At 44.9% G+C, this 17,495-nt stretch overlaps 1 protein-coding gene across 1 annotated transcript in view; it reads left to right on the forward strand.

The window, feature by feature from the left end:
• The first annotated feature begins 3,353 nt into the window (after positions 1–3,353).
• The window catches only part of LOC107390064 (FERM and PDZ domain-containing protein 1), an 86,100-nt gene continuing 71,958 nt past the window's right edge, over positions 3,354–17,495 (forward strand). Inside the window, exon 1 of the mRNA XM_015966566.3 lies at positions 3,354–3,684. The gene's annotated coding sequence lies outside the window, so the exon portion shown is untranslated. The remainder of the gene's footprint in view (positions 3,685–17,495) is intronic.

Below are 17,495 nucleotides of genomic sequence, written 5' to 3' on the forward strand. Positions count from 1 at the left end.
TGAGTGCACCCAAACGGTTGCAAAGGATGCTTATGCGCATTCAGAAATATGACTTAGATGTGGTGTATGTGCCAGGCAAAGACATGCTATTAGCTGACACGTTGAGTAGGGCATATCTTCCAGAGTGCTCACCTCAGGGCTCCATAGAGGAGGAAATAGAGAACATTAACATGGTCACTCATGCACCCATCTCACCAGACAGATTAAACAGCATAAGGATTGCTACACAGGAGGACAAAGCACTACAAACCCTCATAGACACAATTCACAGAGGGTGGCCAACTGACAAAAGAGACACTGATGGTGACATCAGACCATACTTCTCGTTCCAGGATGAACTGAGTAGTCAGGATGGACTTGTCTTTAGGGGTGAACGTGTTGTTGTCCCGACTGTCATGAGACAGCAGATCATAGCCAGACTGCACTCGACACACCTAGGTGTAGAAGGTTGCCTACGGAGAGCCAGAGAGTGTGTGTATTGGCCAGGCATGAATGAACAAATTAAGACGTATGTGACTAAGTGTGACATCTGCAGGTCAGTAGATTACAGACAGCAGAAAGAGACTTTGGTTCCTCACGAGTTCCCGACGAGACCGTGGGCTAAGGTGGCCTCAGACCTGTTCATGTTTGACAACAAGGACTACCTTATCACAGTGGACTACTATTCAAACTTCTGGGAAATTGACTATCTCCCGGACACTAAGTCCACCACAGTGATTAGGAAGTTGAAGGCCCACTTTGCCAGACAGGGCATCCCAGACATTGTTGTCTCAGATAACTGACCGCAGTATACGTCCGGTGAGTTTCTGAGATTTAGTCGACTGTGGAATTTTCAGCACAAAACATCTTCGCCAGGTTACCCTCAGAGTAATGGGAAGGCCGAATCAGCGGTGAAGACAGCAAAAAGGCTGCTGCGAAAGGCAAAACTGGCGGGGCAGGACCCGTATCTGGCGATTCTGGACCATCGCAACACACCATCACAAGGCCTGAGACCAGCCCAGCTCAGAGGCTGCTCAGCAGGAGAACACGGACGCTTTTGCCAACCAGGACGAGCCTGCTAAGGCCAAAAGTCATTCCTGCCCGGCGGGAGTTGCAGATGAAACAGAAGCGCCAAAAAGAGTGCTATGATCGGTCAGCACGTGACATGGACTCTTTGAGCTTGGGGACAGTGTCAGGGTTCAGCCTTTGGACCGCCACTCCACTTGGAGCAGGGGAGTGGTTGTTGGGACTGTTGACCCGAGGTCCTATGAGGTTCGGTTGGATTCTGGGAGTGTCCTGAGGAGGAATCGGAGGCACCTGAGACATGCAGGCGTGATGGATCCAGACAATGCCATGACAGACACTGGGGCACTGAGCAGCTCAGTGATGGATCCGTCGGAAAGTCGTGAGCAGCGGATCGAGTCAGGTAGCATTTTTAAATCACGCATGAAAACTCACTACTTCAACCTAGCGTATACCACATAATTATGAACCTCACTTACAACTACATTGTTTAAAAAATGGAATTCACAATATCGACTTCCGTACTATTGAGGTTCTTTTTTAAAATGTTTTTTCTAATTTTTTATTCTCCCTGTGTCTTATTGATTTTTAGCTGTTAGTTTTGGGGAATTTTGTTGTATTTCCTTTTTATCTTTTATCTTTGATCGACATGATTGTATAACGCCGGTTTAATTAACTAACATTTTTAGTGTACAGCGCCTTGTTTGGTTGTAATGCCTTGTTGAATGCGCTTTATGAATAAAATTGGAATTGGAGTCTGACGTGGTAACAGGGGGGTATCAGGACACGGTCTGGCCGCAAAGTGGTTCCACCACTTCGGTACAAGGACTATGTTCCATAATGAGGACTTGACAGTCTTTATTGGTTGAGGGGAAAAGTTATGTGTTCTATGGACACACATGTCCACTACAGTTGCAGACATGTATATGTTCGAATAGCGGAATGTTTTTGTGTTCTGTTAGTGTTTCATATTGTTTCTCCCTTAGTAAGAAGAAGGACAAATCAAAAAGAAAAAAAAAGAGAAGGGATGTAATGATGTGCATTGTTGTTTGGCTTGGTTGGTTCCGCAGTGTGTTGTGTTGCTGCACGGGCGTTTTTAGAGGACACACCGGTATGGGGTGTCAGCCGAGACTGTATGTTGGTGTAGACTTGTTAATAAACCTTACTACCCCGTTGGGTGGGAAATAGATATTCTGGAGTTTGTCATGAATGAGACCAGAATATAACACTTGTGTCGTTCTGGGTTTCTGCATCTTGGGTCCTGACCTTCTCCTGGCTCAAACGTGACAGAACATAAATGTTTTATTTTTGCTATCATTGTCACTTATGCCTTCAAAAATCATAGTCTATAAAGTTGTACTCCCTCTTGTTTTATATTTAATGTAACATAGTACTAATACGTACTTCTCCCTCATCCCTTGTCCAACAGAACACTACTCCACCCACAATACATGTTATTAAATATTTATACTTTTGAACTTTTAAGTAGATTTGAAAATACATAATTTAATACTTTTACTTAAATCAAAAATGTCTTCCACTTTACCTTAAGTATTTACTTTCCCCCTTAATATGTACTTTTACAAAGCTCATCAAATGATGTACTACTTGTACTTCTTCCACCACTGGTTGTTCTGATTGAAGCAGACAGACTTATATTTACAAAACAAATGAATTAGATTAATTCACCACCTGACAGAACAGTAATGATTCTGAGACCTCACATAGTTTTTCTAATGCTCCAAGTTCTTTTGAAATCACAATGTCCCCCTACTCAACCTTATATTATTTATAACAATAATTGTTTTAAATGTCTTGTATTTAATCTTTTCAACTTTATATGCGAATATAACAAAATCTCTACATAATTTATTTGGTATTTGATACATGTTTGTGTAGTAACCCACCTTTGGGGTTCCAGAACTCTAGGCGCAATATCAAATACAGGCCATCTATCATTTTGGACTCTTTGGTTTTTAAAAGATATAAAATATACGTAAAATAGTAATTATATTTAATCATTGGACATGCTGTCTTTTTATTTGCTTCTCTGCTTCATGTTATTTTTAGACAGAATTAGTTTTAGCCTCTGAACACGTACCTATTATAGCACTGTAGTGACGCCTTTCTGCCAAAAGGGGGCACCAGAAGCCTATTTAAGGTCTAAGAGTAATTGGGGTATTTTGTGTGTTTGTTTATTTTTTTTTACCCTATTTAATTAAAAACACTAAGCTATGGTTTTGAAAAGATCTCAAGAAACCAGAAATAATCGTATATTAATTCTAAATTTGCATATGTTTTATAATTCATGAAAATACGCTCGCCCCTACATGTGTGTCAGTGATAAGAACGGGAGGCAGCGTCACAGAAGGACGGGACAGTTGATTGAGGAGATTAACGAGTAACGCTAAACTGCGTGCACTTATGGCTGACTTCCCGTCCGCATCACGCGCTCACCTGTACCCAGGGGACCTGCGCGAGGAACACAAGCGCACCTTTTTGATCTGCCTCGGGATTTCCTAATTCCGCGTGCAGCCTCAGCTCCAGGTGATGTGGATTAATTGACTTCTCCGCTGTCCCGGGAAGGTGCGGCTGGTTTGTGGGGCTTCGGGAAGTTGTGGACGGCCGGGCCGGCCCGCCCTGAGCTCAGGAGGGGATTAGACGAAGCAGACCCGCTGTTCGGTAACGTCTTCACATTTTATTAGCGTGTTGTGAACAACACTGTAAGAATCAATGGTAAAAATAGATCATCAGCTGTCGAAGCATCTGATGACGATTATTTCCAGGATGAAATATTTATATATTTAAAAATAAACAAAATCGCTTTAATTCACACTCACTTTATTATGTTGATCATTTTTTACATCATGACAAATGATCCTGTTTATCAGCCCAGATCGAACTAAATTGGAAAACAATTAAAACAACAATATCCTATGATTTCCTATAACACTGCAGCTGATTCAGGTGTAAAATTATCTTTAATTCACAAATGTTCCTGCGCATGTCCACCTTGGGGTGAGCACCAAGAGGAAGAGCTTGTTAAGGTGGATTTATTTCCAGCTTAGATTCGGTTTGGAAGGAGTTGGGGTCATTAGGTAGACACTCAGACATTCCCAGGCTGTTCTCACAGCTAATGAGTCCTCCTTTTCTCTTCCACAGCTGCTGAAGAATTCATGAACTGAATATTAGTGCAAACAGTGAAGTGCGTGTTTGCTGATGCATCACTTCACAACCTCACGCATACTCACCTTACAGCCGGATGCAGCTTTAGGTTCTGTTTTTCTTTCCTGCTGCATCACTTCAGCCTCCACAAGTGCTGTTTGCAGTGTGTTATCTATTCAGTGATGATGCTTGACGTTACCTATAGCGAGGAGATGCACTGTGCCAACATCCCAACGGTGTCTTGTGCAAAAACACCAAGACAACGTTAGCCGTAACTGAAACTTTGTGTATATTTTTTGAAGCTCGGTGCCCCAAACATGTAGCCTAAAATCTAGTCTAGTCAGTTGATAAAGCAAAAATAATTTTGCTCTGCATATATTCAAATATAAAGGATGGCTTGCATCTGAGTGCTACCAAACATGGTCTGTCAGGCCACACCGGCACAGGTTTCAACCTAAGCAAGATGACTGATCTACAGTGGGGATGGACCAATCTGAAATATTGGGCCGATACCGATATTCAATATTAGTATCGCTGTTATGGCCGATAACAGATATTTGCTGATGCCACATGCTGACATTTATGCTTCTAAAATCAGCAGATTTTGTATAGACAGAAAAATATGTTAGCAACATTTTTTAATATCTTGATCCCACAGTGGGATAAATAAAGTCTATTGTATTCTATTTATTCCTATAAAGTGCAAACTAGATCTTTATTTATATATACGTGCATGTGTGAGTCTGTGTGTATTTACATTATTATATACACACAACTCACACATTACCATCTCTGAGATGATTACCATCACTGTCATAAGACCAAACAATTATACATACCCCCCCCCCCCCCCCCCCCCCCACCACCACCACCACCACCACCACACACACACCCTCTGAAACAGATACACAAACAGAAACCAGATGTAGAAAAAATTGCTTGTTAATATCGGCTGCAGTTTCACTCAATGGACCGATGCCATTATGTTAAAAAATGACTAACATCGGCTGATATCGATGTTGATGTTTTGATACACATTTTCACTCGAGCTTCCTCCCCTGATCTCAATAAAGAACTTGTGACTGACTCTCAGCTTCTATCAAAGCAAGTATCAGTAAAACGGACTAAGCTGAAGCCATTTTTGCCTTTCCTGCCTTGAATTTAGCAGCTCCAGTGATGATCAGTACCTGTAGCACCAGGAAATTTCCCGCTGGCCTGGTCGCTGAAGTGACACACTTAGTGATTACCGACACCCACACACACACACCACTCAAACGTAGAAGAGGAGACTGAGATGGCAGGCCTTTATTATTGCCCCTATGCCCATGACTCTCACGCACCAACCTGTAAAACCATTTAGTTAGAGGATAGTATTTTGGTTGTACTCATCACCATGACCTATCCATTGGGTGGTTTTCCCGAATGCATGCGTGAAAAAAAAAATGCTTTGGCTGGGTTTTACATGAGGAAATAACACTATAACATGACCAGAAGCTCCAAAAGGTGGACTATGCCTTACATTGGTGTGAGTGGGTTTGTGATTGGTTGTCTGTGTGTGTGTCTGCAATGGTGTGGAGCAGTGGCGGCTGGTGAAAAATATTTTTGGTGGGGCTGTGCTATTTTATTTTTAAACAAACTTGTGCTTTCTGAGCTTTGTGCACAACTTCACTATTTCCCGAATTAAGCACAGCTCTTTTAATTCCTGTCTTACATCATTGGACAAACTGATTAATCCAGGTGTGTCTGACTATTGGCAAACTGCCTTGCAGACCAAGGTTGAAAAATACTGCATTAAATTGCACATAAAATAACACGACCATAAATGGTAAATAGGCAATGCAAGAGGCAAGTAACAAAAACATTTTGTTTAATTTCAACATTTGAGTGAACACGAAAAATTATGAACAGGTCACTGTTACAGTAATGGTAGTAAACACCACTTAGACAAAATGCCAGAAATTTACACTGTTAGGACTTATGGAAAGTGGAAACACTTTCATAGGAAATAATGTCATCAGTATCCTCTTACAAATGTCATATTTCCCACTTTTTGGGACAATAACACATTTCTGGTTCTCAATGAGATGTTTTTACTTCAAATGTAAAAACACCTCATTGAGAATCAGAAATGTTTTATTGTCCCAAAAGCTGGGAAATTTGTTTGCTGCAGCAGAAGTGTAACAAGTAAAATGGAATCAGATTGATGTACAAATTTACTTGAAATACACATTTACATGATTAAATATGTAAAATAGGTATGTGTGTTGAAATTAGTTTTTACAGTTATTGCACATTAAACATGTTATTAAACAAATGTCCCGGTTTGTGGGACAACCAAGGATTTCTGATTCTGATTGTCTTGTTTACAGAAATGTAATGTACAGCTTACCTCTGCACCCAGCTGCTGTTCTCCCTGTCCAAACGTCCTCCGTTTCTTTGTTGGCTGCTGCTGCACTGATGCGCTGCATTCCTCAGTCAGAGAATGAATGGAGTCCCCAATGAGACACAAGTTCCACATCCACCTTCTGTGGATCCCAGCCGTTTTGAATAACAAACACAGAAAGCAAAATAACGCATTAGCGTGATTGCATCCAGCTAGCCACTGCTTCCTGGTGTACCAATTTTGGGAGAAGCGTCGTGTGTACAGTTTACCTCTCTCCTTCTCCTGCTGGCTTATCTTTACGTCGGGCTGATCTGGTCCAAGCTCTTTGACATTAAGTTTTTCCACCATAGTTCTCCTCTCGAACGGATACTGGAGAAGAGACCGAACTGAATTCAGTGGCTGCTGAGATCCGGTATCCGTGCTGGTTGTAGTCACTGGCGTCCATGTCTGCGTCTGCTCCATGCGCGTCACGAGTCACGACCAAAAACGTGCTGGAGTCGAGACTCTCCGAGTTCTACCGAACACCAACGAAAGCCTTGGCGGTAGCTCTATCGCCCATCATGCTTCTGAAACGTTCTGAAACAACGTCGACGCTGATTGGATACATTCCCATTCCTACCCTTTGATTTTCTTGTCAGCAATTGGACAGCTGGTCTCGTCCTGTTTGGGCGATTGAAAAACAGCACACAGCCTCCACCGCTCGGCAGAGACCGGCAGAGACCAACATATATATATATATATACATATATATATATATATATACATATATATATATATATATATATATATATATATATATATATATATATATATGATTTATTTTTGTTACAAAACACACAATTAACTTAGAATATGTGATTATTGTTAATTTTGTTTATTTATTTTTTTAAAATAAAAATTAAAAACAGTGGGGAAACTGGGAGGGCGGCGCCCTATCGCCCTCTACTGGCCAGCCGCCACTGGTGTGGAGATCTGTCCAGGGTGTCTGCCACCTCTTGCAGGATGACCGAGACACCGGCGCCCATCAACCCTACTGAGAAGGCGATTCAGAAAATGGCTGCTTTGTACTCTGATCATTTGAAAGAAATGGAAACAGTTTCTTCTCTCAGAACCAGAATCTGTGCATCTCTGCTTTAGTGCCTTCAACCCTCCAGTTGCCTAACATCAGAGAATTAATCTAACCTAATTTTAATCACTTAACCTGAACAATAACTCCTTTTATAAAAAGTCTCAGCGTGTTTCAAACACCAAAGAACCGGCCCTTTCACAGGACAGAAACCCTAAGCTTCCCCTCACTCTTTACAGTATAATGACTGATAACCTCAGGATCAACTTGTCTCACAGGGTTTAGGTCAAGCCATAATCTCCTTTACTGAGTAGACGACACTTTCGGCCAAGTTTGGCTTCAGACTCAAACGTCTGATTAAAGTGTGTCCTGACAGCAGCAGAAATAGCACTTAAAGCGCTTTCAGCGCTGCTCCCTCATCAGAGGCCATACATCAATTCTGACTTTAGCTTTTATCTGAAAGATTCTCAAGTGAAAGCTGCTGGTTGGATTCTGAACATCTCAAACTGATGGTAACAATAGAAAAAGCTTCCTCGGTTAACAATTAAAATAGTTGTAAAACTCAGATTATTTACAGTAAATGAGATTTTTACACCCGAATTGCAGCTTTTCTATATTTAGAAGCCTTTTTTGAAATCCAAACCTTAGTTGTTTGGACAAATACATAAAACTATTAAACATTTTATTTGAAGGATGCACCGATACCAGCTTTAGGCATCGTCCTGTTATGGCTGAGTACTTGTAAAAGTACTCTGATACCACAGAACCTGTCCCTTTTTATGTAGCATGATGTTGAGTTCCAACATGACACTGCTCATGTTATGATTGGATGAGAGACCAAATAATGTGTTTTTTTACATAGTGAAACAAACTTGTAAATCTGAACCATGACTCAAGTCAGTGGCCTTCACAAGAACTCGGTATTGGCAAGTACTCAACTGTTAGGTTGTTTTTCTGTGATTCTGGGCTTATTCTATTTCATAATATCTACTTTTTCATCTTTTAGTTTCTAGTGAAATGCATCTAGATGTAATGAACAATAAATATTGTTTTCAGATCCAGCTTCCATCAGCTTAGGACATAGGCTTTTTCTCCATTTGCTAATTTGATAAAGTAATTTATGCTTTTATTTCATTCAGACTCAACTGGCTGCTCGGAACAGTTTAGGATTTTAATGAATATTTTTAAGTAATTGCATTGATCATTTTAAATGTAGATGAGGTCACTTGTAGGTTTTTAACTCCAAATGTTTTTCAAGAAATCCTTTTCGTTTCTGCAACTTAAAGGCAACTTGTACTTATTTTTAAATCATTTTCTTGAACCACTATGTGCTAAAATGACTGTTTACATGGTTAATGAAATGTCACTCAGACCCCCACGGCCCCCTGTGGCCAAAATATCACACTTGCAACTTCAGAGTGGCGGGCCGCCACTTGTTGGACTTATGGGCCATTCCCATCTGTACCGAGTCGGCCCGGGCCGGGTAGCCCCAGTCGGCCCCAGCCTGGCCCGGTTGATTCCACACATCCTTGCCTTAAGCCCTTGTGGGCTGATTCTACCCACCAATCAGAGGCTTGCTCTAATGGAAGGTGTGAATTTGCTGTCAGCAGTGGGTGTGTTGGCCCTGGTCGGCCTGAAGCAGACCCCCTCGAGAAGAGGGCTGAGAATGAGCCTTGGTTGGCCCGGAAAAATACCAGGCCACCCAGCTATGTAAACAACCTACGCTACCCGGCCCGGGCCGACCCGGTACAGATGGACATGGCCCATTAGTGAAAGTGGAGCTGACATGCCTGGTGCAGGGTTCTGCTTCCAGGTCGTTGAACACAGCTGCTTTGTTTGACTTAGTGATGAATCACTCCAATAGAAACTAATGAAGGCTGGGAAGGTCTTTCAGCTGTTAGATTAAGAAGGTAAAATTACAAACGCACAGATATACGTTTCACTTGTGTTTGACTAAACGAGCACTAGGGGGTGCTAAAACCAAGCCATAACAGATTCTTTGGGTCAACTGGGTGGCAGCAGCATGCAGAAACAACTTTAGTTTGGAGAAATTATGTTAAGACTTATGTTAAGAAGAAGAAGAAGAAAATATAATTTCTATAGCGCCTCTCAAGATAAAAATCACGGGGCGCTTAAGCATAATTCTGCGCACATGAAGACGCATAAGAGACCTGGATGATGAAGCTCAATGGTTAAAGGAATCACTGAAGCGGTGTGAAGCGCTCCGTCGCGCGTCTAGGCGGTACCGTAGGAGGCGAGCTGCCGTGGTTCGCCGCATGCTACAGGACTGAGCTATCTAGGTGTGCACAGCATCCCCCAGTCCCCTCCTCCTCCCCCTCACCCTTGTCCGGAACTCTACCTCACCAGTCTGAAGCAGCCACCCTGTCCGTAACAAGTCCGTACCTGTTACTAGGGGCTTCGTCCGGTTAAATTCCGGAACACGTTATCCGGATGTTTGTATTCAGACACAAAGGTCTTACGGACAGAGTCCGGAACTTTTCCATTTTTCATGGCCTGTCTGAAGGGGGCTTAACTCTGGCTTTCCAACAGACATGAAAGCATCATGAAACGGCCACCAAACGTACTCTTCTACAATTAGCCGCCATTATAGTTAACAGGTTCTTCTAAAATGTAACGTTTTGGACGCATCCCAGAAGCAAAGGGAGGCTATCATCGTGTTTGTATTTTTTACGCTCTATGCTTCCAAAATACATCAAACTCTGCAATTTAAATTGGGCCAGACAAGAAGTTGAATATGTAAGCAGTGTACTTCGTCTTCGTCTTCGTCTTCCTCTGCTTATCCGGGTCCGGGTCGCGGGGGCAGCATACCAATTAGGGAGCTCCAGGCCTTCCTCTCCCCGGCCTTGTCCACCAGCTCCTCCGGCAGGACCCCAAGGCGTTCCCGGACCAGATTGGAGATGTAACCTCTCCAACGTGTCCTGGGTCGACCCGGGGGCCTTCTGCCGGCAGGACATGCCCGAAACACCTCCCCGGGGAGGCATCCAGGAGGCATCCTGACCAGATGCCCAAACCACCTCAACTGGCTCCTTTCGATCCGGAGGAGCAGCGGTTCTACTCCGAGTCCCTCCCGAATGTCCGAGCTCCTCACCCTATCTCTAAGGCTGAGCCCGGCCACCCTATGGAGGAAACTCATTTCGGCCGCTTGTATCCGCGATCTCGTTCTTTCGGTCATTACCCAAAGCTCATGACCATAGGTGAGGATTGGGACGTAGATCGACCGGTAAATCGAGAGCCTGGCTTTCTGGCTCAGCTCCCTCTTCCCCACGACAGATCGGCTCAGCGTCCGCATCACTGCAGACGCCGAACCAATCCGCCTGTCAATCTCCCGATCCCTCCTACCCTCACTCGTGAACAAGACCCCGTGATACTTAAACTCCTCCACTTGAGGTAGGACCTCTCCCCCGACCCGGAGGTGGCAAGCCACCCTTTTCCGGTCGAGAACCATGGTCTCAGATTTGGAGGTGCTGATCCTCATCCCAGCCGCTTCACATTCGGCCGCGAACCTACCCAGCAAGAGCTGAAGGTCAGAGCTGGATGAAGCTAGGAGGACTACATCATCCGCAAAAAGCAGAGACGAGATTCTCCTGCCACCAAACTCGACACACTCCACACCACGGCTGCGTCTAGAAATTCTGTCCATAAAAGTGATGAACAGAACCGGTGACAAAGGGCAGCCCTGGCGGAGTCCAACCCTCACTGGGAAAAGGTCTGACTTACTACCGGCTATGCGGACCAAACTCACGCTCCTCTGGTAAAGGGACTGAATGGCCCTTAACAGAAAGCCACCCACCCCATACTCCTGGAGCGTCCCCCACAGGGTGCCCCTGGGGACACGGTCATAAGCCTTCTCCAAATCCACAAAGCACATGTGGATTGGTTGGGCAAACTCCCATGCCCCCTCCATCACCCTTGCAAGGGTATAGAGCTGGTCCACAGTTCCACGGCCAGGACGAAAACCACATTGCTCCTCCTCTATCTGAGATTCAACTATCGATCGGACCCTCCTCTCCAGTACCTTTGCGTAGACCTTTCCAGGGAGGCTGAGGAGTGTGATCCCCCTATAGTTGGAACACACCCTCAGGTCACCCTTCTTAAAGATGGGGACCACCACCCCGGTCTGCCACTCCCTAGGAACTGCCCCCGATGACCACGCAATGTTGTAGAGACGTGTCAACCATGACAGCCCTACAACATCCATAGCCTTGAGATACCCAGGACGAACCTCATCCGCCCCCGGGGCTCCGCCGCTGTGTAGTTGTTTGACTACCTCAGCAACTTCTGCCCCCGAGATCGGACAGTCCATCCCCAGGCCTCCCAGCTCTGGTTCCTCCTCGGAATGCGCATTGGTGGATTGAGGAGCTCCTCAAAGTATTCCTTCCACCGTCCGACTATAGCCTCAGTTGACGTCAGCAGCTCCCCATCCCCACTGTAAACAGTGTGAGCGAGTTGCTGCCTTCCTCTCCTGAGGCGCCGGACAGTTTGCCAGAACCTCTTTGGAGCCGATCGATAGTCTTTCTCCATGGCCTCACCAAACTCCTCCCACGCCCGAGATTTTGCCTCGGCAACTGCCACTGCTGCACCCCGCTTGGCTATCCGGTACCTGTCTGCTGCCTCCGGAGACCCACAGACCAGCCACGCCCTGTAGGCCTCCTTCTTCAGCCTGACGGCTCCCCGAACCTCTGGTGTCCACCAGCGGGTACGGGGGTTGCCACCACGACTGGCACCGGCCACCTTACGACCACTGCTAGCAACAGCCGCCTCGACAATCGCAGAGTGGAACAAGGCCCACTCGGACTCAATGTCCCCCACTGCTCTCGGGACGTGGTCAAAGCTCTGCCGGAGGTGGGAGTTGAAGACCGTCTTGACAGGTTCTTCTGCCAGGCGTTCCCAGCAGACCCTCACTATGCGTTTGGGTCTGCCAGGTCTACGCGGCATGTTCCCTTGCCATCTGATCCAACTCACCACCAGGTGGTGATCAGTTGACAGCTCCGCCCCTCTCTTCACTCGGGTGTCCAAAACATACGGCCGCAGGTCAGATGATACGACTACAAAATCTATCATCGACCTGTGACCTAGGCTGCCCTGGTACCAAGTGTACCGGTGGGCATCCTTATGTTCGAACATGGTGTTCGTTATGGCCAAACTGCGGCTTGCACAGAAGTCCAATAACAAAACACCGCTCGAGTTCAGATTAGGTGGGCCGTTCCTCCCAATCACACCCCTCCAGGTCAAGCTGTCATTGCCCACGTGAGCATTGAAGTCCCCCAGCAGGACAATGGAGTCCCCTGATGGAGCACTATCTAGCACTCGTCCCAGGGACTCCAAAAAGGGTGGGTACTCTGAACTGATATTTGGCCCATAAGCACAAACAACAGTCAGGACCCGTTCCCCGACCCGAAGGCGCAAGGAAGCTACCCTCTTGTCCCCCGGGGTAAACCCCAACACACAGGCAGAGAGTCTCGGGGCTAACAAAAAGCCAACCCCAGCCCTCCGCCTCTCACCCGGAGCAACTCCAGCAAAGTAGAGTGTCCAACCCCTCTCCAGGTCTCGGGTTCCAGAGCCAATGCAATGTGTCGAGGTGAGTCCGACTATATCTAGCCGGTACCGCTCAACCTCTGCCACAAGCTCCGGCTCCTTCCCCGCCAGCGAGGTGACGTTCCATGTCCCAAAAACTAGTTTTCTTGTCCGGGGATTGGACCGCCAAGGCTCCCGCCTTGGTCTGCCACCCGATTCGCATTGCACCGGACCCTTCATGTTCCTCCTGCGGGTGGTGGGTCCACAGTTGGACGAGCCCATGTATCCGGTTCGGGCTGGGCCCGGCCGGGCCCCATGGGCGAAAGCCCGGCCACCAGGCGCTCGCTCACGGGCCCCAACCCCAGGCCTGGCTCCAGGGTGGGACCCCGGTAACCCTCCGGGCCGGGTACTCCGACTCTTCGTTTTAACCGCCATGAAAGATCCTTCGAACCGTTCTTTGTCTCACCCTTCACCTAAGACCAATTTGTCATGGGAGACCCTACCAGGGGCACTAAGTGCCCCAGACAACATAGCTCCTAGGATCATTAGGGCACTCAAACTCCTCCACCACGATAAGGTGACGGTTCAAGGAGGAGGTAAGCAGTGTACAACATTTGGAAACTTTCAAAGTAAAAGGCACATGCAGAGAAATGTACGTCGTTTCTTGTGAAACCCTCAGAGTCGAAAATAAACCAGACCTTTTTGGATACATGCAGTTGTCTTCCTTGATTATTATTGTGTGGACTTCTGAAATCACGCGTGGTGTTGCAATTCTTCCATGATTTAGTGACTGCAGGACCAGTAGTGTGGAACACCTTCGCTCCTGCTTCGTGGCAGAATTGCTCCCAGTTGTAAGGGGGCTGCTTCTGTACGTTTATTCTGTGAATCTTTTCAACTTGCATTTCTTGGTTCTTTTCAAACACAAAAAAGAACCAAGAAATGCAAGGGAGCTTGCTGGTAAAAGCCTTTATTTTGTTACACTCCACTTTCACATCCGGCGCAAAGCCACGGTAACTCATACCCTCATACCTGTGGGAGATTGTGATACTTTTCTCTATAGGCCCGTTGCCACTATCCGGGCAATTTTACTGGACTTTCGTGTCTTATGCCTGTCACCATTTCACCAGGCCGCCCTGAAAGGACCATTTCTGAAAATATTTCAGTAATCAACTGAGTATCTGAACTGGGGAATGTACTTGGATTGATTGGTTGTAGCTCAGTGAGAAATGACATCGGCAGACGTTGCCAAACAACTGGCATGTGTAAAACTGGACGGGTTGCTTGTGAAGCTGAATGGAAGAAAAAAAAAAAGTTGCGTCGATGCTGCTTTCGAATAGACGTTTCCAAACTCCCATCGCTAAAAAAACGCTGTATTTTACGGTGATTTGTGGCTTCCTCTAGTCATTGAATGCCGCTCTTTACGTCATACAACCTCTCTCCCAGCCCCCCAAATAAGGGACTGAAGACTTGTCCAGGTTGTCCCCCGCCTCTCACCAGCTCCTCGTGACCGTGCTGAGATTTAAATGGTCAAGAAGATAAATGAGTGTATTTAAATAAATATTAGGAACATATTTATTAAAAATCAACACCTTTATAAGTACAGAACTCTGGTGATGTGAACGCAGGTCATAATAAAGATTCTACTGCTTTTATTTTGAAGAGTTGGATCATAGATGCAGCATGTTTCGCAAATTTTCCACTTCTGGTTTTGTTAGAATATAAAAAAATATGTGTGCTAACACAATCACTACTTCAGTCAGACCTCTTCCTCCAAAGGTCACCAGGTGAAACGCATTAAGATCTTTGTTTGTATGCTTCTTTGTGCGCGTGAGGTCACACCTAACTGGATTGTTTCTGCTGTCAAGAGTGAACAACTCAACCAGGACCAGAGAAATAATGAAAAAAAGCTATTTACCTCAAGTGAAATCAATGCTCCAGACCTTAAAGTGGCTTTCATGGGTCTGCATCAGTAGCATGACGCCAATAGCCAAACATCTGGGGTGTCCAAAGGATGGCCCATGGGCCACTTGTAGCCTGAAGAGGGATGTTTTGCTTCTGCAATTTAACAATGGCTAAATTAGTTAAAGTTATTGATTGACTTTTAAGAATTTGATTCAGATTAATATAAAAGTAGGGATGTTTGAAATTATCAGTCTACCATTAGTATCAGCTGATTTTAAACTGTAATATCTAAAAATATTGGTATCAGTTTTCAGTCTTTTAATGACACAACTTTTACATACCAAACACATAATATTTATCTTCTCTCTCAAAATGTCCCAGTATGACACATCTGAAGTCACGCCAACACCGTCATTTAAAATATAAGCCATTATAGTTAATGATAAATGACCCACACTTGTATAGCACCTCTCAGAGTAAGGACTCCAAAGCACTTTACACTACAGTATATCATTCATCCATTCACACACACATTCACACACTGATGGTGATGAGCTACGATTTAGCCACAGCTGCCCTGGGGCGCCCTGACAGAGGTGCCACCAGTCCCTCTGAGCACCACCAGCCGGCAAAATGGGTTAAATGTCTTGCCCAAGGACACAACAGCAGAATTCTCTGTCTGGATCGAACCTGCAACCTTCCGATTACTGGACAACCCGCTCAACCTGTTGAGCTACTGCTGCCCACAGTGAGAGTGAGGTACATGGGAAGCGGAGCACCGTGTTCCAGAAGCGCCGCGCCGAAAATAGGCGCCAGTCCTATCTTCAAGTGCCGCAGCTGTTTACAACATTGTGGAGTACTTTACAACAGACATTACAATGCGGAACGGCTTTACGGCACAAACTTAACCGCCGGCACTAACCTAGCCCGCAGTTTTGTTTACTTTAAAATACTTTTAATCTTAAAATATTCAAATAAATTGCATACTTACCCATTTTTAATGAATTAGAGTCTCACAAAGCACAAAGGCAAGTCTAAGATGAGTACAGTATGTTGATTTAAGATGACCACCATCTTTAGAAAAAAAAACTCCCACCCACTGCATTCCACTCTGGAGACCATGGACAGCTCCGTCAGAGGCAGACTGACACATCCTAGATGTAAAACAGCACACTGCCGAAGGTCATTCATCCCCTCTGCAGTAAGAGTGCATAACTCCTCAGTTTAAGCTGCACTGGCATCATCCTGTTACACAAAAACACCAATGCAATACTCAGTATGTGTGCAATACTCATTCAAAAACATAGTATGTTTGTGTCTCTAGCAGTATGCTGCATAGTGTTGGAACCCAAGTTTTTTTCTTTTTTATTCGTGGTTTTTAGCGGTCGATGGTTACAATAATAGCTTACTGCCTATGTGTATATGCATGTACCTTTGTTGTTATTGTAACGGAATGAAATGACTGTTTTTTCCCTCCTCTGCACAAGACTAGTCTGCATGAGATATGGTCTCAGGGTCTTATGCATTCCTTCTAACCTGCTTATTTTCAGCTCAACAGAAGAATGAAGAATGAACTTTTTTCTTTTAATTAATCAAAGAACTTTATCTTAATAAAGCTAATCCATCAGTGTTAGTCAATAAATAAGATGTGACCGATCTGTGAAATCAAAATATTAATTACTTTATTATGATCCTATAGAATATAATAAGAAATATGACTTTAAATGTTCCAACAGGACTCATTTCACGTAGCGTTAAAAGACATAACACATTACTTTCACTGAGCCAATCAGAATCTGACAGATCTGACGGAGGCGTGGTTTTGATGGTGTCTGGTAATTTTTCATTCGACAATAAACCAAAACATCCGAAGTATAAAACTATGCCACGCCAGCTCTAATGCCAGTTCAAAGCGTTCCAGAGAAAGTGACAGAGTGGCCAATCCTGAACTATACTCTTAAACCGAAAAGAACCAACGACAAGCTGAAAAATTCAATTAGTTGCTATTCCAGCTGCGGCAACAGTTCCTTTCATAATAAAAGCTGAACCATCAAGACCCAGGCTTGGGTCTCACCAGACGCCAACAAATTGTCGCGACCCGGACGTATTCCAGGATGGGTGGTCGTTTGCTGTGGCTTCTTCTACATGCTCCGGCTCCACAAGGTCAAGCTGGACCTTTACACCTCCTGATCTAGACGGGGACTTCCGCTCAGGGTATGTAGACCGGCAAATGGTGTCTCATGTGTTTATGAACCTCCTAACCAAAGCTTAATGCGAAGACATCGCCTTCAGTTCCCGTCAGAACAAATCGCTTCTTCGGATTTGCTGGTTCTGATTAACATCACACGTCATCCATTCACCGTCTCATCCACTTTAGTTACACCATACATTTAGTTTTAAAGTCAGTCTAGTTTAATTTGTTAGTAATAAAATTCTTAACTT

This window comes from Nothobranchius furzeri, chromosome 4, assembly GCF_043380555.1.
Source record: "Nothobranchius furzeri strain GRZ-AD chromosome 4, NfurGRZ-RIMD1, whole genome shotgun sequence".
Lineage (NCBI taxonomy): Eukaryota > Metazoa > Chordata > Actinopteri > Cyprinodontiformes > Nothobranchiidae > Nothobranchius > Nothobranchius furzeri.